We start from the raw sequence: 24175 nt of genomic DNA on the forward strand, positions 1-24175 counted from the left end.
TATTTTCGCCCTCGTACAGTCAAACTTAAAATTGATCACTTAGTGTAGGTAACTTTTGAATCAGGTATATTATTTTATAAGTTGGGAATATAATGTACAATAATTCAATATTTACGTCTGAGCAGGAGTGTTAACTTCGTCAAGCCTGACGGGACGAAATTACTTCGTTAAGGATTTTTTTTTCATCACAAAGACGAGACGAAGACAATCTGACAAAAATCATGACAAAGACGAGACGGAGACAAAACTCTGACAAAGACACAATTCTGACGTAGACGAAACTGACGAAGACAAACTCTGACGTAGACAAAATTCAGACGGCGACAAAATTCTAAATTGATTATTATACAATTATATGCCAAACAATTTGGTCGTTAAGGATTTGATTATGATACAATTTGATGCTCTGGTATATTTTCATTGAAATAGATATAGTGTTCACATAATCAAACTATTATAATAAGAAGTGATCACGAGAACCTCATCTCAATGTGCAAAATATACCTATGCCAACATGTTGTGCAGGTGGACAGCTGGTCCCTAAGAGGGATCAAAACCTATCTCCATCACTATCCTTAGCATCAAGAACTCCTTCTAATATGTTGTAAAACAACTCAGTTGTACTAGTGGACCACTTCCCTCAGCATCAACGACCTATTTTGATATCGTATAATGTACCCCACCCACGGGTTGTTCAAAATAATCGCCAGGTCAAACAGTGAATCATTACCCACTGCCATACCTTCCCTGAGTATTAAGGATCCCTTTCAATATCCTATAATACACCCTAGCTCATGGGTTGGACAAGTGAACGCTGGTCAAAAAGGTGGGCCGTTATTCGTAGAACTCTAGAACTTTTTTTTGCTATTATACTTTGTGGTCTCTGTAATGGTATGTGTAACTTTGGTGGTTTATGACTGGTATGCAGCTCCTCTGCAGCCAGAGGTTCAGATGTTTTTTTAATACTAAAATGCAAACCAAAAAGGTGAGCAATTTGAATGGACCTATTAAAATTTGGCATATCAGGATGACCATAGCAACAAGTTAAGATCTAATAAAAATTTATATTAGAATTGTTAATCCTATTTCATAATATTTGAACTACCCAGTTATATATTTTATATAAATATTATTAGTTTGTTCAAAATAGACATAAACAAAAAATTTATTTAAACTTTTCAACATAAAATGTAATAATTTAAAATTTTAATATTTTTGAACATACCTTACATAACTAATGTTACCTTAATATATCCTAAACATAAATACATTCCCCAAATAAACTACTAGTGTTACATGTTGTGCTATTATGGCATTTTCTATTACAAAGGTGTCCCTTTTTTTCAAATGAACTTATTTGTTTGGAGTCTGTGCAATTCCACCACTTAAGGCCTTGTTCATTTTCATCCAACAGAATTGTTGTGGTCAGTCGCAATGTAAGTTCCTTCTCTCTGGAACTTCCATTAACACTGAGGAATTACACTTTAAAAGTTTAAGACTGCTTTCTTACATTGAACTGTTTGAATACATCATTTTTGTCCCTAATCTATTATATATATGGTTTAGTAACATGGATCACAGTAGCCAAGATGTAGTGGGGATCTATTTTAAGAGAAGCAGTGGGTGTGGTGGGTAATGATCCAATTTTTGGGACCAGTAGTGCACTTGTACAATCTGGGGTGTATTATAATATATAAGAAGGGATCCTTGACACTCTGCATAGAGATGGCAATAGATTTTTATTCCCCTTGTGTACAAGTGTTCACTAGTTTAACCAGTGGGCCTGCGTGTAATATAATATATTCGAAAGGGGCCTTGATACTCAGGATAGTTGTGGCGATATAATTTTATTTACCTTAGGACAAGATGTCCATCTGCACAACTTGTTGACCGAGGTATATTTTTAAAATAAAATTGAGTTTCTTCTGATAATTTCTTATCATACTATAATTTGATTTGTCTGGATACTATATAAATTTCAATTAAAAGGGACTAGATCAGAGATGTTAATGGGGGGGGGGGGGGCATTGCCAACAAAAATGTTTTAATGGACCTCAAATGTCTAAAAGAACTAAACTATTGAATACAAACTTATTTCAATTCGAGACCAAATATAAAATAAGACCAAATCTAATTCTTCAAGGCCAAACTTCTTAAAAAAGCTAATTTGTCAATCTTGTTAGAATCTCAGAAAATATAAGATACCGTCAAATATTTTTCAATGTTTGTACGTATCATGAGCATTCTATGCGTCTTGATGATATTGCGACAATTTTCTAAAAAAATACTACTTGAAGTGAGAATGAGTAGTGGGCTAGAACTAAACAATTGGGCGGGCCGCAATGCACAGGTTGGGTACGCCTGCACTGGATTATTAAATTGCTTGCTATGAATTTGTACTTTAATAAAATCCTTAATTATCAAATTGGTTGCAATGAATTGTTTAATAATCAAATTACCCACACTCATTTTACCTGTCAATGTTAATGAACGTAAAATGACAACACTCTTTTTTATATATTGCTCGGCTATTTTGCACATTGTCCACTCTAACGGGCATTTTGCAAAATGCCCGATTTTCCACATTGCCCGTAACATATGTATTTCATCAGCCCACAATTTCTTCAATATATCAGTAAGGCCCTGAGTGGGTTCATAACCCACCATCAAATCGTTGTAATTGGTGAATGAACCCCTTATGCGAGACTCTATTTACTTTTTCCCGCAGAGTATGTAGTGGGCTAATAACCCAATTCACTGCTTTTTGATATAACCTCTAGAGTTTAACTAAAACTTTTACAAATATGATCCATTTTACTTCCTACTTCGTTTGCATATGTAGTCAGCATCAAGAATGGAGTGCTCAGGCTCAGAAACGTTTAAGAGCCATAACTATAAAATGCAAAATAGTATTTATTATATTGGTAAAGTAAAATATACAAAATCTGATAAATTTTAGTCCCTCGTTAATCATTCATGATTCTGTGAGAAAAAATATTTTTTTTTCTTACAGACATTCTCATTCCTTGGTCTCTGTGTTCTCTTTTCTTTGTATTCGTAGTAGTAATAGGTGAAAATACTTTTTGAATCTATTCGTCTTGAAGCTATGAGCCTCTGAATAAAAAATACCTATTTTCCACTTTAAACAATGATAACTAGAGTTATAAGTATGATGCAGACATTTTAAAAATGGTTTCATAATCTTGTAACATTCGGTTTTAAAATATAATAACATAACTTATCCTTATCCTCCACGCCGAGGTCTTAAAATCGTTTTAAACATTAAAAACAGCTCAAAACAAATAAAAATTATGGCCTTTTCCCGAAGACTACGAGGCTCTGACATGTGCAACATTGTTGGCTTCAAAGGCATTTTAGCAACCCTGATATGGTTCCAGAAGGATTGAAATATTACAGCAGCCAAGGACATCGACATTTTCAATGCCAACCTCCTCTCCTGGGCCCAGGCATATTTCCTTCACGGCAACGTCGTTTTTCAGTCAGATGGGGCCCCTGCTCAAACTACAAAATAACTCATAACTTCTTAGCTAATAGCATTACTTTCTGGAACATGATAGTATGGCCTCTATACAGTCCGGATGTCAATCCCCTCGACTTTTCTTATTGGGTGAACTTCGAGTGGAGGGCTTGTAGCTTCCACCACCCTAACTTTGAACCTAATAGAATTCAGTCGACGAGAAATGGGCTGCTATGGAACCAAACTTAAATTGGAATGCCTACAACTGTTTTTGCAAGAAGCGTGTTGCCATCTGTGAGGCCAAAGGCAACTGAATATAATAAATCAATTTATCATTGGCTATGTGTTAGAAAACGATTAATAAATTTTTCTGTTACATTTATAATTAAGGAATGTCAGCTTATGTTGATATTCTCTTTTTCCAAGGGTGTAAGTTTCAAGTTACCACCTGGTATTTACAAAATACATTAAATACATATAAAAATACCTTTTATTGTTTTAAATTTTCAAAAAAAACAAAAAACTTTTAACTCAAATGCTTACCAGGTCAAAGCATTTTACTGAAAAATAGAAAAAATAAACAAAATGGTATCTCCATGAATATGTCAAGGTTATCTAAAAGTATATTAAATCTTGGTACGTGTTTTTTATCTGTCAAATATGAAAATAGAATATCAATTTTTTTTTTTTGAATATATATTATTATATAAAATGGGTTCCAAAGCCATTTTTGCTTTTAATAAAGAGTAAGAGTTTTGATCAAATAAATGTTCATTTATGTCTTTATTTTATTTGAAAACACCTTAAATAAACCTTTGCAATTTATTGAAATCTAATTCTTTATATGTTGTTATATGTATCTCTTGTTAAATCCAATATTCTACAATTTAAACTTACAAAGGAGTTTTTGTAGGCACATAGATGTATACTTATGGATATATATTTGCAGGGAGTATCCAGACAGAATATTTAATGAACTTTTCTTCATCTTATCAATTTTTATTATCAAAATATATATAATATAAAAAGCAAATATATATGTTTATATCTAAATAAACTTTAATTGATCAAAAAGATCAACAAGACTTCACTCATCTAAAAAATATACAATTTATAAAATATAAGAAGAAAAAATAAGATAAAGAAATCTAATAAGATAAATTATATATAATTTAAGATGGAGCTTTCTTTTAAAAAAATGGAATGTTGGAACTTTCACGTAGTTAAATGTTTTGTTATATCAAAAAATATTAATTGCAAATTTTGAGTCGTTTTGAAAATTATTCAGAGGTACTCCAACAGCTTTAAAGTTTTGAAAATTGATACAAAATCTGTATACCTTGAGTTATCTTTAAATATTTTTCTAAATGTCTAAATATTTGCAAATAATATATTTTGCAAAAAAATTAGCTCCACCTTAGTTTAGATTTTTTTGATAATGTTAGGACCTCACCTTAATTGATGATGATGATGTCGAATCAACCCATTTGTGATGTAATAAATTGCTAATTTGAAGAATCTGTAATAAAAATGAAGAGGATATAATTATTTTAATTAGTCAATGTATTTTCTTTTTTTGTTAATAAGACAATAATTTAATAATATTTTTTTGTCAAATATTGTAAAGGTAAATATTTTTTTTGCTGAATTAAATAAATACACATAGAATTTTGAAAAATAATTACTTGTTTTTTAATTGGATTATGTATATCTGAGATTTTTGGAAACTTTTCTCATCTAAAACTGTAAAACTAAAATATGAATAGTACAGCTTTGTGTGCCAATATGGATATGTTACATCGAATTGTAGTAAATATATGCTTAAGAAGAAGGCTGTGATTCGAAATTAGTCTTTCAGTAATCTTATAACACGTAATATGAATGGGGACTTTCATTCAGTTACAAAATTTCAGTCACTAATTTCAAAATGGAGTAGATCATTTGTTTTTCTAGTGAAACGTCTTTCTTAATAAGACTTTCTTTATTTCAAGACACATAGATACAAAAATCTGCTTCCAAGTTACTTCTGAGTACGGTTTTAAAAAGATTTGTGAGCACTTTTTTATAGGTTTATTGAATACCAAGTAAACCAATAAGGCCCAGATACTTTTCATGGTTGTAAATTAAATTTTATAGACAAACTAGATCGTCATGAATTGAACATGAATGTCAAAATATATTCAAAACTTTATTTCATTTATTTCTTATCATAACTATATAATTTACAAAGTGTTATAATTCCGATGTAAGATTTTCTTTTGTGGATTTTGCCTTTATTTTTATCTAATTATAGTGCGTAGCAATTTGCACTCAATTACATGGGCCTCATAAATCATCATCCATATCATTCTATTTATGATATAGTATGCATTTTTTTGTTGCTAAAATTTTTCATCTTTAAAACGGGTCTCTTAGACCTGTTGATCATTCTCTAATATACGCTATTCATGTGAACCAAATTAGCATGAAAAAGTGACAGTAAAATTACAATTTTATAGAATATGTAATTTCATAGGAAAACATGAGGTAACAAAGTTGTAGTCTGTTTATTATTCATTCTATGAAAGTAAAGATGGGGCTCACTTTGCTAAAGAAGTGGACTTTCTCCTCCCCCCCTCAGGTTTTAAGTCTATGAGTCTAATCTATTTAAATTTTTGATAGATAGAGATATCATGTTTTGATATTATTTAAAAAAAAAGTAATTTGTGACTCAGTAGCTTTAGTTTTCTGATCTTTATATTTTAAAATTCCCTTTGTATGGAATAATTTAATCTTATAATCGATGTAAAATATACTATTCAAGAACAAAACCATCTTTCCAATAGTTTATTGTCTTTTTTTATATATTTTTTCAAATGTGGTCTTACAAGAGGCTGGAAAACATTACTCAAAATTTTATTTTCCCATACTAAAACTTTTTATTATAATGGTACCAATACATTTTAAGTATATACTCCAAATTGAGGTAAAGATATCTAAGAAAATTCCAGATCTCTCAGGTTTGAATAAAATATCTATCTCATAAGATACAAGGAAACTATATTTCGGATTCTATTGAGATTGGAATTACAAAAACTATAATTGCATACTTAAGTTATACGTTCGAACAAACTGCAAAATAGATTTTGATTTCCTAATACAAAAATAAACACCTGCATATTTTGAATACTGTTGAAAGACTAGCAATTAAATAATTAATATTAATCTTACAAAAATTGTAAAAAGATATGAAAGGCTTATTCTGGAACTTAAAAGTCATTGTCATTGCAATTTTTTTTATACATTTTTTTTAGTTCGATTTTTATAATTAGAATCTTTTTAATATTATATGTCTTATATATTTTTCAAATCAAATTTCTCGGATATAATTAGTTTTTTTGTGCAACAATATCAATATCTTTCAGGTAATTTTATTTTCATCATAATTGGTTATTAGTTCAACTGATGAAACTTTAACAGCTTACTTATTCACTATTAAGTTGATTCTTTAAACATCAAAAGAAATTAACATAAAAAGTGATTTTGTATAAGTCTGTATATATTTTTAACCCTATTTTCGTAAAAATGATATCCAAAATTATGAAATATATTTTCTTTCATTTCTCATCATCAGAAATGATCTCTATTTTGCACATTTTTTACAATTATTCATTTTTGTACAGATATATTCTAATGTAAAAAATTATTTTTATTTTACAGTTAGGTAGAAAAATTGTCAATATGAAAATAAATTTGGTATGAAAAGAATTAAATAAATAATTTACAATTTATTATTACGGTATGATATAAATATCGTGAATGTTGGAACAATATATGAGTATGGAGCGTGCAAGTATAAGAAAACGATTTAATTTTATATTTATTGATGAAAATTGTTTTGGTTTTTTCTCGTACGTTTTTTTTTTTTTTTTTTTTTTTTTTTGAGTTGTGAAATTGAAGAGTGAATTTTCTTTTCCTTAGCCATTTAGATTATTATTTAATTTCTGAAAAGTGAACTTCCTGTTCACTTATAATTGATTTATAAGAAAAAAGATTGAACACTTGCGTGTAGCCCTAATTTGTTCTGGAGTATAACTGTAATTCCTTGTTGGACTCAGTTTAGAATTGAAAATGGAAATCTGAGTCATTTGTGCCTATTTCCTTGTTTATTTCTTTTCTTCCCTTCCCCCTTGTAATAACAACTTATAGCTCTTCCAATAAAACGTCATGACAGCTAAGCTACTCTAATGTAAAACATTCTTTTAATGTATTCTGATATTCGGTGATTTTTTTAAGATACCCTAAGTGCCCTAATACGCATCACTGTTTATATTTCTTAGTAAAAATCCATAGGCACGTTAAAAGAAGACTTCAATGAAATTATAACTAGGATTGTAAATCATAAGCATATTCAGAATGTAAAAAAAACTTTGAACATGTAACTGCTAAAACTGACAATTTGAAAAATATTTTAGAGATGTGTGATCAAGGAACTAAACGTAGTAGCCACTCTGTAACAAGTAATAAGAGAGAAAATAAATGAACCATTTTTAACGATGAATTTTTCTTTGAGTCCAATGGGCATTTAATAATTGTAACTCGAGCTTTAGAAAAAAAAAATAGTTTTCAAATTTGCCATAACAACAACTTTTGCACTTTTGTAATGCTTAGGCTTTACATCTCTAATAATAAAAACTTGGATAATGTAATAAATTTTTAGGAAAAAATCATACAGTCAGAACCAATGGGTAATTTTTAAACCTTCGATAATTCTTTAAGTTCGGTAATAAAGGGATCAATGTCAAAATTGATAATTAAATCCTGCAATGCAAACTGACATAAATACAAAATATTGAGAAATACATTTTATGACATCAATACCATAATTTTTTTTTTTCATGCATGCACTTGCATAAATAAAAGTAGAATATAAATTTAATCATATATTGTTACAAATTAAATTTCAAATTTTATTTATAGCTTTGCAGTAACTAAGTCATATTTGGGAGATAAAATATGATTGACCAATACTTATACCATTTTGAATCTCAATGACAATATTTTATACAACTCCAACCTTCTTTTTTTACTAGGGAGGGGGATTTTTTTTTACAGAGGTGTTATTCGAGTCAACATTTTTTCAAATTATGTTTTTCTTTCTGAAACCAAAAACAATATTATAAATGTAATGTTACTGGCATCAACTGCTTCTAAATATTCTGAACGTTGCTCTAAATTTATCACTATTTTAACTCTTTCTAATAGATGCTATGTACAAAGCAAAGAAGAAAAATTCTATTAAAATTGATGGAGAGACGTAGCTCAGTGGACAACACACAGTGGAGAAGTTATTCTTCTACAATTTAGTTGCTTTTAATGGTAACAGATACGGTTTCTTGATATAATTTTAAACTGGTGTAGTTTGTCCCAACGGATAATTGGAACCAGATTTATTTTGAAAAAAAACAAAACAATATAAGTAAATGTTTTACAATTTAAAGCAATTTTCTACGAGTTGTGTCTAGGACTTTCGAGTAATGACCAACTGCTAGAACTACTTTAGATACAACTATTTAAGGAAGTGAGTAAACCAAATCCGGAGTTGTAACACATTTTTTGAATTTACAATCTTAGAATATTTTTTTATTATATTCATTAATTTTTTTCTGTTATGAAAGCATTTGTTAAAATTCATCAACAATTTTATTTCTTAAAAATATAATTCATTTAGGATTTTAATGGAGTTAATCAGTTTATACTACAGTGGGATATTATAATTTGAAGTTAAAGAGTAAGTGGAAAGTAAGTTAGCTCATTAAACGGAAAACAAAATAGCAAAGACAAAAATCCCTCAGAAAAGGATTTAAAGACCTTGTAACCTGAAATATCAATTTGTTAAGCTTGATAAACTTATAATTTATTTTCAACATTTTTATATCCATTGGATTACTTGAAATATAGATGTTTGGTTAAATTAAATTTTTTTTTAATTATACCAACAAATATTATTATAAATCGATAATCTCAACTGCTCCAACTTGTCCCATCATTAATTAGAAGTTGGTTAAAAAAAATCAATAAAATTAGAATTTATGTTAAAGCTAAAGTATCATGGACTATTTAATAAAATTTATATCAAAAGTTGCATAGTGTTTTGAACTTTGTCAACAAAACTAAGATCTCAACTTCACTTCTATAAGCTGGCTAATATGCAAAAGAGTTATATATACACTAACTATTCCCCTTTACTCAAAAATTTGATCACAACAAAAATCTAAAAATATTATTCTGCAGCAACTTTTGTAACTTAAACCAACTAGACCGGAGCAAAGGTTAGCGAAAATTAACAAAACTACAAAAAAATATTGATTTATGATTGGGCCCTTTTTAAAAAATGGATACAAAATGATCAATAAGAATTTAGGAGCTTTGAAATGATCATTTACAGTTACAATGCGTGGGTTAATAGATTAGATTATGAACTATTTTTATTTGATTGATAAGGTCTGAGTTTTGGAAAAGATGAAATATACTAAGCTTTTGAACAATAAGTTGGTTTGTACTTTAAAACACAAAGTAAACTATATTAAATATTGGAGTATACATGTATATAGTATACCAAAAAACTATTTTTGTTTATATAGATGTGATCAATGATGTGGAGAACTTTTGTAATAATGTTTGCAATTTGATATGTGGAATTCCTGGAATCCTTTTGATTTTCCTGAATCTTCATATACCGCAAGACTCCTATACTTTCTTGAGTTTGAGTTTTAATGCTTCTGGCCCTCTAGCAAGAGTAACAAATACCCTAATAGATGCCTATGATTGCCGTTGTCCAGATGGCTAATGGATAGTATTTTTTTTACTGATACCTTGTCATAACTAGTGTAATTGAAGCTCCCATTTCTTGTCCAGTAATTTGTCGTATTGATTTCTCAATTACATTTTGAGTTTAATGATTTATACTTATTTTGGACTTTTCAGCCAATTGATCAATCATTTCCTGTATTTCAAAACTTGACTCCCAATAGGTTTGTATGTCATTGATGCTAATCTTTTTCAGTTCTTGAGCAATGAAATAGTCGTCTATCTTGTGATCATAATTATCAGCCATGTTGGCCATCGAAAATGCAACTTAAGCTTGACATTGAATGTAAATTATCTACTAAGATTGTATCCATATCGATTTGCTTGATCCCAGCCCCTAGTAAATTATGCATGCGTTTTTGACAATACTTTTTTATTGATTGGTCGTCCAGATGTAATAAAGCAGTTAAGCCTTTAGTTCTTCTCGTTCGAAACACTAAAAGGTACGGAAATAGTCGTAGACTTCCAAATTAGAAACAATCCGTCATATCTGATCCTTTTCATTTGAAAAGTGTTTTAATAGTTTAATCATCACATTGTACCGTTTTAAAATGTATTTCAGTAAAATAGACTTTCTTGGGGTCTTCTTCTGCTTCTTACTTTTACCACTATTTTATTCTATTTGATGTACTCATTGTTGTCATCTTGATCTTTCTACAAATTTATATATCACCTTTGAAACTTGAATGGCCAGGAGGTCTACTAAATTCATGTGTGTTTTCTTTTTTTCTTTTACTACTATTTCAATTTATACTCAGCTAGTTTGTCTTACTATCTATGAAGCATGCTTGAAGGTACATATGATTTTATAAACCATTGAAAAGCTTGATTTACAATTGAAATTACGAATTTTATACGGTAGTAGGTCAAAACGTCAACAGACAGAACTTAGAACGAAAAAATGTCGAATGAAAAAACGTGGAATGGGCAAATCGTCGAATGTACAAAACGTGGAGTAGTAAATATTACATTTTAAAATTTTAAAAACAGTTTTTACGACATTTCACTACAAACATTTACATTATACCTAAGTGACTACTACTCTCTTTTGATGGACTTAAAGCCAATAGTTCATTTTAGTATGCACTATGGGGAACCTACTGTATTTAAACTCACTCCTTTTGATAAAATAGACATTACCTGTTTATCTATCTTTGGAAGCCAAATATAAAATCAATTTGGATAATATTAACAAGGTCGTTTTTATACTAAAATTGATAAAAAAACTAATCATTTCGATAAAAAAAATATTTTTAGTGGTCTCTATTAACAAGCTAGTATACTAGATTTCTATAAAATGAATTATTTATTTTTGAGGATTGATGCAAATGGGCTTATAAATTGGTACATTCTTTCCATTAAAGGCAAGCTTATCCGTATTACCTAAGTACTGGTTAGTAGAAAGAGGTTTAAACTCCGCATTCATAGGTTTGTTTTTGAGGATTTTGATAATAAATCTCTTGGGCTTATTTATATATTTTTACAATACGAAGTCATATTTGTGTCTACTTAGGTATATATTTATTTGTGGTTAGGGATGCAGCTAGTTTGTTGATTTTACGATAATGAATACGGGTTTCCTCACTTAGTCTCAGAGGGGTCTCCTAGGGCTTAATTCTTTTTTTTGGTAAAAATTGAATTAATTAGAAGGTTAGTTCAATTATCACCAAAAAATATCAATAGTGGCAGAGGATTTCATCCCATTCCAGGGCTAGACCGTACCCAAAACTGCCGCAACATTAGGAGAAAATATGAGTTGTGAGGATTCTAAGTGGTTGGTTAAATAGTGGCGGTGGGTTTCAGTCCACCGTGCCCAAAAACAGCCCCAACATTAAAGTTTTGTAAGGTGAATGTGAGGCTGATAGTTTATATAGGAGTGGTGTTGGTGGGGGTATGTTTCAGGCCAGTAATGTATGAATGAGATTTATCGCAACACCATTTGTAGATATACCAAGATCAATCTAAGACGCTATTGAAACCAATAAGGCTGATGGGAAGGATTTTTCAGTGATACTGGTCGACATTCAGAAGGCCTTCGACTCCATCTCCTATAAATATATATTGTCAAAGCAAAAAATATTAGGAGTTTTCCTATAATGATTCATATGGTAGCAGCTATATGAAGATACTCTATTTTTAGCATTTTGTGTAGGAAATATTAATTTTGAGATAACTAGGTGATGCGAAAAAAAAAAAAGATTCTTTGTGTCCAACCCTTTTCTTTATAGCATCGGACTATTAACATGAAACCCTACGTTCTATTTCTAATAATAAAATGCAAACTATGGCTCTCTTTTACGCGGATGACTTACTGTTTACTAAAGGGGTACTTTTAAAGAGATAACTTCGTATAAGATGGCAGTTTTTGGTACCCTGGAATCAGTTTAAGAGCCCTAGGTTCTAGTGGCCAACACCAGCAAGATGGAAGTCTTATCTTCACTAGAAAAACCTTTGAAGATATGTTTTACTCTTTGGAAGTCCTCCAGTATATCAAGTTTTCTTGAAGTCTCAGAAATAAAAGGGGATGGAGGGAACGGCATCAACACTAACGTAGAGAGAGTCCTATAATGTAGCTTTATTACGACTTTGTAGTACGATAGGTACTATAAAATATCTTTGATATGGTAAAAATATTTTTTAAATTTTGCACCAATTTATTCCTGGGGCATACGTCTAAAAATATAAAAACCCTGTAGAAATCTTTAAGCTTTACATGGGTGATTAGAATCCAAAAATGACTGGATTTAACGGCAAAATGCTTGAAATACAATTTAAAAAGGAAAACGGGGTATCCCTTCAACGAAAGAATTTTCACAGATTCTGCTGAGCTCTGTAAGTCTTGAAGTATGGTTTGTGCTTATTGGAAGCAAATGACAAATTCAAGGAAACAGATTGTAGACTTCGTTCTTCCTATGGTAGGTGTAGACCAAAAATTGAACTTCAACCATAGGTTGAACACTAGATATTAATTCTTTAAGACATCAGGCCTTCCATAAATTAGACAATTGAGGAGCGAGTCCACAGATGCCACAACACCGACTTTCTTGATATGTTGTTCGAAACCATATCTATTTCAAGTGTCTGCAATAGAGCCATAGAAAGCCAGATTGTGACTGTTGTTACTTAAACCAGCTAGGCTGTATTACAGGTGTGCGAAAATTGAAGAAACTAAAAATATATTTATTTTATAATCAGCCCCTTTTTAAAAGAAGTGAAGATGCAGGAAAGGATAAATACGTCTACGATCAATCAAAATTTAGGAACTACGAAACAGTTATTTACAAATCAAGTATATCTCTTCAGTGCACATCGTATAATAGTTTAGGTTATGAACTCGTCTTAGTTGATTGATAAGGTCTGACTTATAGAAAAGATGAAATAGACTAAGTTTTTGAACAATAAGTTTATTGTCACTTAAACAAACAAAGAAGAATATATAAATGCATATTATAAATTGGAGCTTATATAGAACATGAAAAATATTCTTTTGGTTCATAAAATTCTAATTGGGTATGGGGTACTCTTTGAATAATGTTTGCAATTAGATTCGGGAAATTCTTAGAATCCTTTTTGGGAACGTGATATTTATAAATGAAAATAATACCATCTACGGGTATGTTTTAAAAAAAACTCGAAAATTAATGTTGTCATCAAATATTTTGGAAGGAAGCAGCTGGCTGAACTGTCATAAAATTTCATTAAATTAGATCGAGCAGCTTTGAAATGTCAGAAAAAGCAGCAAAAATAAACTCAGTATGTAGTAATGATATAGGCAGGAATTACTCGGACGTCGATCCTCAATAACCTCGATACTCATATCTCCTTAGTGTTACTCTTCATCATTCATGAGAAAAAAAAACATTTGTGATTACACTTTATAGTTTCTGAATAAAATATGTTCTCTCTACACAAAAATGTAATAATAATGAAAAAAAACTTTGGAAAATAAAAATGAATAATTATTCAGGTAGCAACTACAAAAAGCCAGGCCCTCATCCATTATATTATTACTTGCATCAATGGACATTCCTATTAGTGTCATTGTTGATCTACAATTATGAAATGAAAACCCTTATTGAAGGCAGATCGGCAGGAAATTAATTTGTAGATTTATTAAAAGATAATTTTAAATGGGTGCATGTCTTATATCTTAAGGTTGTATATATTGTAACAAAAAAAAACTAAGTATCCGTCAGCTTGGTACAAATCTGAGCTATAGAGAAATTATAATAACGAACAAAGTATTAGTTTTGTGGGAATCCCCATTTTAACACTGCCTTTCAAAAAATTAACTATTGTTCCTTTTAATAAATACAAAGCAATGGATGATAGGGTTTTTTAATAAATATTTTATATGCTTATGTATTCATTATATATTCTGTAGTGTAAACAAAGTAAAATATAAAGAGAAAATTCCAAATGGTCATAGCATCTAAGAAATTAATCATATAATGGATAATTGAATAAGTTTGAATTACATTGTACATACGTAACATGTACATATAAAAATAAACATACTTATTTATTTTAACCAGTATCATTATATATGACAACACAGTGTTTGTACTTAAAGGAATTATAAGCGTATACAATGTTCATAAGTACATATTTCCTCATTTTCCCCATGGGTATGAAAATAAATGAGTAAGACTTGTTTTTCTTCTTCTTATGAAGAAATGTAAGTAATTGTTTACATTTTCTGTGTGTGTGTGAGTATTTCTTTTCTATTTGTTAGGGTAATTATGATTGTCAAGTATGTAGATGGAGAAACAGTATTCTATTCGTCTTTTTTGCTTCTTTCTTTTCTTTCTTGAGGCAATGAGAAGAAACAAAATTAAGAGACACGAAGAAGAGCTCAACAGTTCACAGTTGTGTCACACATTGAAAATAAAATAAAATAGAGAACTGTTGATCATTTCAAATTATTTTTACATGCTGTCCAGAATAAGAGTCCCGTTTAAAAAATAATTACTCACACATTATAGTTTGTAATACTGTTACCAGGTTAAATATTGTATTACTATTTACCAACAACTCATTCAATATTATTGCCTTTTTTCTAAACAACTTGATCACTCACTTCCTGATAGTACGTTCAACGTCTTTCTGAATTTTTGCATATCTGGCTTCCGCTGCAACCAACTCCATAGATCAACATACTATTATCCGCTAGTATGTTAAACAACTGAAAAAGTAACATGATCACTCATACAATTAAAAAGAATATTTGGGAGAAGAGGAGCATAGCTGTCATTAACTTTTCATTAAGTTAGCTTCTAGCAGCTATGATATAAAGAAAATTAACACAAACCTCACTATGATATATGTAAGAATTACTCGATTGTTGATCCTCAATTCTACTTTGAGTCCAACAAGGTCTTACACTTATAATTCCCCAACAAATCCTGAGTGTTACTCTTCGTCTTTCATTACTAGTGATTACTTTATATTTATAAGCAATAATGTATCTCTTTAAGAGTAAAAAAATTATGAATTATGGAAAATAAATAAACACAAAAATGGGAGTTTTATAAAACAATATATATAGAGTGAATCTTTATTGACACGACGATACTTTAATTCTGTCTAGTAAATTTTCTCTCTAAAAGACATAAATAGTCCCAAAATTTGTTGCTAATTGTCGAATTTTTGTCAACTACATATTTAATAGTTATTTCGGTGTAAAAAAATCCAACTTTTAGTCAACCCATTTACTTTCAGAACACTATTTAGAATAAAAGAACAAAAAAAAAAATGTAACAAAAGAAAACTCTAAACATTTTTATGTTTGCTAATGTAAATTTAAAGTTACTTCAAAATTCATAAACACAATAAATAAAATATGAATTATGAAAACTATAGTTTTAAATACAAATAGTCCCCATATTGGTCAGATATAAATAAATTTAATACATGTTTTTGATGAATAATAACAACCTTTCGAAAGTCGTTCTACAGTTTTCCAGTAAAATTAGTACTTTTGTACATCAAAGTGACAAATATAATATTGTTGTACTTTATTTTCCTATAACATAGGATCTGAATATGGAAATGTGAAATGGAGTAAAAAAGTAGATTCTTTCAAAAAAATTAAAATATCTCTTCTCTCAAGTTTTTCAAAAATTTATTGATTATTCCTTTTTACGGTTTGTGTTGCCTTGATTTCTGACCTTAATCTCTCTATATTGAATGTACTCTTAATTGTAAAATACTATATAATATGATTTTTGCATCTAGTTTCATTGAAATCGATCGGTAATTTGTGCCAAAATTTTGGTGGCAACTAGGGACAAAAAAAATTATCTCTGTTCAACTTCGTTTAAGGAGGTAAAAATAATTATTAACATCTAATATACGAGAGAAATGAGAACACAGCTGGTACTAAGATATGTTGATGATTCCATTACTTAAATTGTATTTGTAAAAAACATAATTAAAAAAATTATAAATAATGCTCCCTAACATTACTTTTAACTAAGGTACTATTGAATAAAGATAACGTTCTTTAGAAGTTAACCTGTTTTTACATGAGCTGAGCCATAATAAGAGTAGCAAAGAAAAAATTATGTAAAACACTAACAATAAAAACGTTAATACGTGTGTGCTCTTATTTCAATTTTTTCCCTTGTTACAGAAGACACAAAGATACATACATATATCCTTATATAAATAGGAATTGTAGCTTTTATTTTAATTAGTTTTTTTATTGGAACATTTACAAACTGAACAAGAAAGAGTTGAATTCATTAGATGTAGATGTATTTATATTTGCTTCACAATTGGTCCAATATACAATAAATGTATACATATAGAGATAACAAAAAAGCAAAATGGTCTCTATTAAGCCATTAAGGCTGAAATTTGAACACTTCCTTTACAATGAAATGATATTTTTTAAATAAAAATAGAATAATACATCTTACAATTTGTACACAGATTCCTAACTATAACATACAAACTACAGGGATGTACAGAAGTATCCGAAATTAGTTATGATTGTTTTTCTTAAATCTAGTCTATTGACGTTGCTAAACTCAAACTCCCCCCTAAAAGTATTGTCCATAAAAATAAACTTTGTTTTTATACTTAATCTGGTCAGTTTTACTATGAAGCACTAAGAAGACAAGCGTAAAGTCATATTAGAATTGTTTGAGGCTGGCAATTTTCTATTATAAGATTGACAAAATATGCTAGGAGCACCGTCTATGACGACTGTAAGAAACTGAAGTCGTGTAATAGGCTTTCTTACTCTACATTGGATTCACTCTAAGCCAAAAAGCGGAATGGCAAATTCCTGACTGAGTTCGTGAGGTCCATCAACGCAAATCCTGCTATTTTAATGCTGCTCATGCTCGTAGAAGATATATAAGTAAGTGTTTGGTGGCCAGGGCTATCAAAGACGACTTAGGGTTTAGTTCCTACATCAGGAGAATGCATCACTTTCTTACCATGAAGATGAAGGAACTCAGGTTCCAAAGAGGCATGAAAATCCTCAGGACAATTAATCAAATCTAGACATAATAAAACTATTCAGTGATTAGTCAAACTTCACCTTAGACGCTGCCTACAACCCAAATTATGAACATTGGCAGCCAGACGACTGAGGTAATGTTCTTCTTGTGTTAAAGACGAAGTATCCGTTCTAGATAATGGTGTTTGGCCTGATTACTATTAACAAAAATATCATGCCGGCTCACATTTTTGAGAACGGCATTACTTTACCTCCTCAGTGTACCTGAACCTTCTTAAAAATAATGTGACGCCATGGCTGAAAGTACTCAGCTTACAGTTGGTGATAAATGCCGAGTATGCTCATATTGAATGATACAACAACTAATTTTTAAATTTAAGTTTCCTTTCTAACAAACTTTGTCTTAAAATGGCATCTTTTGTTAGATAAAATAACTTGAAAATATTGTTTGGATACACTCACCCACCCCTCTAAGTAATAAAATAAAAATAAGGAATATATGAAATTTTTTTAAAATACTTTGAATTGTTGTCCAAACAAAATACAACTTGACAAAACCTCTGTTCTATTAAAATAAAATTTAAAAATAAAAAGAACCTGTATCATTTTTTTATTTTTCATATATTTTATAACATATAAAATTGTGTTTAAATCAAGAAGAAAAAATGTAGTTAGTCAACGGCACATCATTTTTTTTAACTTGCTCGTATGAATATAGCTACAAATATTTATTTTAAGACTACTTCATATCGAAGCTCATATAACTTAAATTATCATGAGCACCGTTAAAAAAAGTTCAACAAAGATTAATAATTACGGAGATATTTAATATTTACAATTCTTTCTTGTCATGAAAAGGGATGAAATATTTTTAAAGTTATAGTTCAACTTTTTGAGTCACAAGTTAAATTTTTATTTATGAACATATAAATCAACCAAGGTGAACATTTAGACAAAATATTAATTCATCCTTCGGTGATCATTCCTCTTATTGAATGTTTTTCTCCAAAAAACATAAAATATTAAAATGAACAATTAAATTTATTTAATAATAATTATATACTAGAGTGGGTTTGTTCGGCTTTGCTAGGGGCATAAAGAAATTAAAATGAATACTCAACTCCTTGTCTTTATGCTTTATATAATGAAAAAAATATATACCGTAAAATTTTAAGAATGATTTTTGAAGCATGTTGGTATGTATCTTTGCACACTTTCTTTAAGGAGATTATAAAATTTAGAGAAGAAAAAATGTTCAAGTTGAATAATCGTTCACTCAATTTTCATATTATTTTCAAAAATCTTTTGTCTTATTCTCCTTCTTTTTTTCTTCTCTAAGCTTTAAAATCTCAATAAAAATAAATTGTTCAGAAAGACATAGTGCCATACAGAGAGAATAATTTTTTTTTACAGTTCTTATTTTTTGTTTCAGTAGTAATTTCTTTGCCAAAAATTTGTTTCTAGAAAAAGCTATTTGAAGACTCCCATGCCCTTAAAATGGCAAAAAAATTATTACCAATACCATATATGTATTTAGCCTCAAGTTCCTACATGAATAATTTCAGTAAAACCCATTTATTGGTTTGTCTGTGATTTTCAGACACACTGGCATTCGCATTAAAAACATATATTGGCTTAACTCAAATACAATAATAAGAGATACTTATTTTACATGTTTAATATGCATATTATGCTTTTTTATATATAGTATATATTGATAATTTAAAATGGGGTAATCTTTCTTCTTGAGTTCAGCTATTTTAAAAGCATAACCAATCATTTTTTTCAAAAAAAAGAATTGTATTTCTTTTACATAAAGGAAAATTGTAAATAAATCTCACTTAGATGTCATTATAGTATCAACAATCAGAAGCCATTAAGTATTGAAATAACACAATTTAATAAATATATTAACAACCTAGATTATAAACTAAGTTTACTTGATAGTTATTTTTCTTTGCCATTTTTTAAGCCATAATATTATTTTTTCTTTTGATTTTTTGTTAAGTGATGTTTTTCAAATTAATAAATAAGCTCTTCGACAAAAAAAAAAATTTCATCAAAAATGATGTTAATGGATAAATTTTTATAAACCACACAACTTGTATTTTCTGAAATTTAATACTAGAAAATACAACATTGTAAAAAATAAGGTATTATTTTTATAAATATTACGTAATTACCAAACTTCTATATTTTTTTTTATAATATTAAACACTGAACAAAGGTTTTTGTGGTCACTTGATTTGCATATAATTATCATGCAAGACTGCTTTTTTAAACAATATTAAAAATCCAATCAATTGTTAATAATAGCTTTTACATAAGAAAAAGTTTTAAAGAATAAAATTACATTTATTAATTCAAAAAAATAGTCACAGAAAGATTGTATTGTTATGCGTATAAATTAAAAACTGATAAACATTCCATACATATTAAAATTTGGCAATCCTAATTCAATAAAAAGCCTTGTACTTATTTAAAAAAAACAACTTTTGATATATAATTTAAATACTTTTTTTTGATATAAATATATTGTCGAAAAAAAAAATATTTTTTGGCTTTTTATTTTTTATGAAAAATGTTATTTAAAGATGAAAAAATGTTTATATAAATTGTATATAATATTTTTCCCCAATATTTTAATTCTCAGTATGTGACAAGAATATGATGAGAAAGTTTAATTTCCATAAACAAAAAAAATACTATATGTATTTTTGTTTTTTCTCGAAATGAGATCAAAGACAAAGTTTTTGTACAAAAATTCAAATATTTCTTAAAATATATGAATCCATATATTTGGTATATGAGTATCTACATATATAAGATATTTTTGTTTCCTTAATTAAAATATAGAAAATATCAATCCTATATTATAAATACATATTTATAACTATTTATTGTCAAAATCTATATATTTGCACTGTTTTAAAAAAGTAAAAAAATTCAAAGAATACATGGCTTGAGTATGAGGTAAAATATTTTTGATTGGAGGTAGCTTTTAAAAAAAAGTAGGCTGATTGTTGAATAAAGTACAAAATTTTAAAGTTTTGATATTACGTCATATGAATAACAAGTTATATTTTATGAGATAATGTCGTATTTTCCTTCGTTAAATTTATGGAAATGTGGTATAAACTGATTGTAAGTCTTTGTCCAATAAAAAAAAACATACATTTATTCTAATAATGAAGTAAAGTACATTAAGAAGATTCAAATAAAATAGTTTGCCTGATAAATATTTAAATTTCTCAAAATGAGGGGCTTAAAATTCTATCTTTTCATTTTTAAAACCATTGCACCATCTTGATTAATTAAAAAAATATATTGTGATGAAAGACATGATTTTTTAGTAGTTGTTAAGGTTTTTAAAAGTTCATTGAAAAAATTAAATTATATTAGATTGCTGTGAAAAGATATCAATATTTTGACAAAGTACAGAAACATAAAGATGATTCCGGAGTCAGTCTTTGAATTTAGGATGGAAAGGATCCTACCCAATTAACTTATACTACATATGTAAGGCGACAACTGTTTCTTGTTTTTACATCTCATTTTTTCAATCTCAGTCTATTAACCTACTCCAAATAGGCTAAATTATAGACCGAACACTTATATGTATTGCAAATTGAAGTTGCACACAAAAACAAGATAATTATATTTGCAAATTTTAATTTGTATTACCTAATAAAACGGTGTAAAGAAAAATTTAATTTATTTTTAGCTATTTAATTTATATCATTCAAGGTAAAAAGAAAAGATCCATAATTTTCAACTTTACTACGAAATATTGGATAAATACTAATTTTATTTATTTTTTGATGAAAAATATATTTTTATCAACGAAATCACCTTTTTAATTTTTTATTTTATCCTATATCATTTAAATTTTTGATTCTTTTACTAAAAATTTATATATTTTTTTCGAAATTCAAGCCTTACTCATTGAGGATAAATTATGAATATTTTGACACTAAGTTGAAAGGGGTCAGAGGTATAACAACTGCTGCAATTTTCTTTGTTTGGTTTGCTAGTCGTATCAGAAACCTGAAGAGGTTGATGAGAATGATTTTTTTCTTTTTAAATTACTTATGAGTGATCGATAATATAAATACCTCAAAATATATTATTTAGTCTAATATTCTCAATTTCTAGCTCCAAATCCATTTTTTTATTGTTGAAAATGTTTCAAACTATGAGGAAAGTTGCAAATTTTGATAACACACATTGAAATATATATATAAAATACCTACTGATATAATATCATACAGATTTACAGAATATTTTATTTACAATGTTGTTTTAAATTTTTTGGATGCGAAGTCAAGCCAGCTTTGAAAAACTAAAAGCACTATTTCCAATCTTTTCTATTTATTTATTTATAAAAAAAATATCTGAAACAATTTACTCTTATTTTATGGCCATAAAATGACAAGTAGCGCCAACCTTTTTGTGTTACAATGTAGCCATTCCATGAAAAGATTCTGCAAGATTTATGACAAGTAAAGCTCCCTTCATAAAATACTGAGCAAAATTTTGAGAAATACATATATAATATCATAAGAGGTTATTTACAAATGTCAGTATAATATTTTTCTTTGTTATGTATACAAGCATATATTTGATATACCAAACGTCTTACATAAAAGGTTTTTGGGTTTTACATACGGTTCTACAAACATGCTTTTTAAATTTATGGATGTATTACATATTTAGGACTCACAAGTGAATATAGTTATCGATATTTAAGCATTATGTATTCCATAATACAAAAAAAAAAAATCCACACAAATATATCGTAAAAATTATTTAATTGAGTATTAAAAATGAATAAATCAATTACTGTGAAAATTATTTATAATTCAACAACTATTTTATAAATCTACTACTGTAAATACAATTTTTGACAATATATTTCAATAAGGTAGGATTCCTAAGCAGAGCTTCGCAGTGGATTGTCTAAAACTCAGTGAATGTAATTTCTAATTCTTAATTAATCGTCTATGTTAAAAAAACAGTTCATTAAAAATTAAAACAAAACCTAGTATCTAATACTTGGGCAAAAATTATTTGATGCTCCCTTAAAAATATTACATATACTTACTATAAGTGATAAAAAGGTTAAAAATCACTGTGTTAGGACAAAAGTTTGATATGATTTCATATTTTATTAGCGTTAAAGTATATATGAAGCTTTTTTCCCCAGCAATATGTTTTACTTAAGTGTCCCATATTTTTGATCAACTATTTCATTAAATAAACAGAAAGAGAAATTAAAATTTACCAAAAAACCTTTTTTAAATCTAATTCCATTTATTTTGATTGTTGTGGTCCTCCTCATCAAATCTTGTAATATTTCTAAAAAGTTCTTTGATGAACAATAAATTATTAATGTAAAAATATTAGGCATGGCTTTATATACGTATTCTATGCACTATGTATATGTACCATGTAAATGTATGCCAATAAAAGTCAAGTAAGCAAGAATATGTAAATTTCTGTCTCATTTTTGGAAACTTTAGTTCATGTATGTATATAGAGACGTATACGTAAAGTCTTTGTATGTTTTTGTAGCATGTATAAAAATAACTTTTGACATATTTGTTTTTATGTGATGAGTTATAATTGACTTAATATTACGTATATATAAATATTTAGTTGAACTGTTGTTTTTGTAGTAAGAAAACAGGACAAAAAACACAAATCATGAATCCTTTTAGTTTATTCATAATATATTTTATTTCTATAATGATAAATACCGTGCCTTAGACTCGTATGCCAAGAAGTTAATTTATATTATTTTATCATTGGGCATAAAAGTTTACTATAACTTCAGTGTCAGCAAAAATAAAAAAGTTAACTGGTTAATTTTTTATTACATAATCACAGAAAATTTTTATTTCTTTATTTTAATTAGCCGATTTTATATAAGAAAAACAATTAAATATGACGTCATATTATACCAATGTCCTAGTTGATATCATTGTTCAACCATTCACATATTTTGTCGTCTCTATATGTAGTTCGTTATCAATGCTTAGATCCATTTAGGCAAAAATTAAATTAAGAAAATTTAAGTTTTGCCTTGAAAAAGATACAAATTAAGCTGCTGATATTATTCTTCTCTAATATTTTTTTTCTCAAAATTTAGCAATTTTACGTAATATTATTAATATTGCAGATTAACATATATATAAGTGTATTTATATAATAATATTTCACATGTAAAATTATAAGAAATAAATACAAAATTAAAACAAGAAAAATATTTTTTTTTTCTCAAAAATATGACCTCAAAAATAGTTAGGGATATATAATACACGTCACAAAAACTACAATGATCAGAAATAAAGTCAGGCATAATTTTAGAAAAAGTA

General features: G+C 28.2%; 1 protein-coding gene across 1 annotated transcript in view; it reads right to left on the reverse strand.

Annotated features, from left to right (window-relative positions):
* Window positions 1-24175, reverse strand: part of LOC121115930 (zwei Ig domain protein zig-8) — a 226524-nt gene that overhangs the window by 192655 nt on the left and 9694 nt on the right. Inside the window, exon 2 of the mRNA XM_040710113.2 lies at window positions 4932-4997. The gene's annotated coding sequence lies outside the window, so the exon portion shown is untranslated. The remainder of the gene's footprint in view (window positions 1-4931; window positions 4998-24175) is intronic.

Source organism: Lepeophtheirus salmonis, chromosome 4, assembly GCF_016086655.4.
Source record: "Lepeophtheirus salmonis chromosome 4, UVic_Lsal_1.4, whole genome shotgun sequence".
NCBI lineage: Eukaryota > Metazoa > Arthropoda > Copepoda > Siphonostomatoida > Caligidae > Lepeophtheirus > Lepeophtheirus salmonis.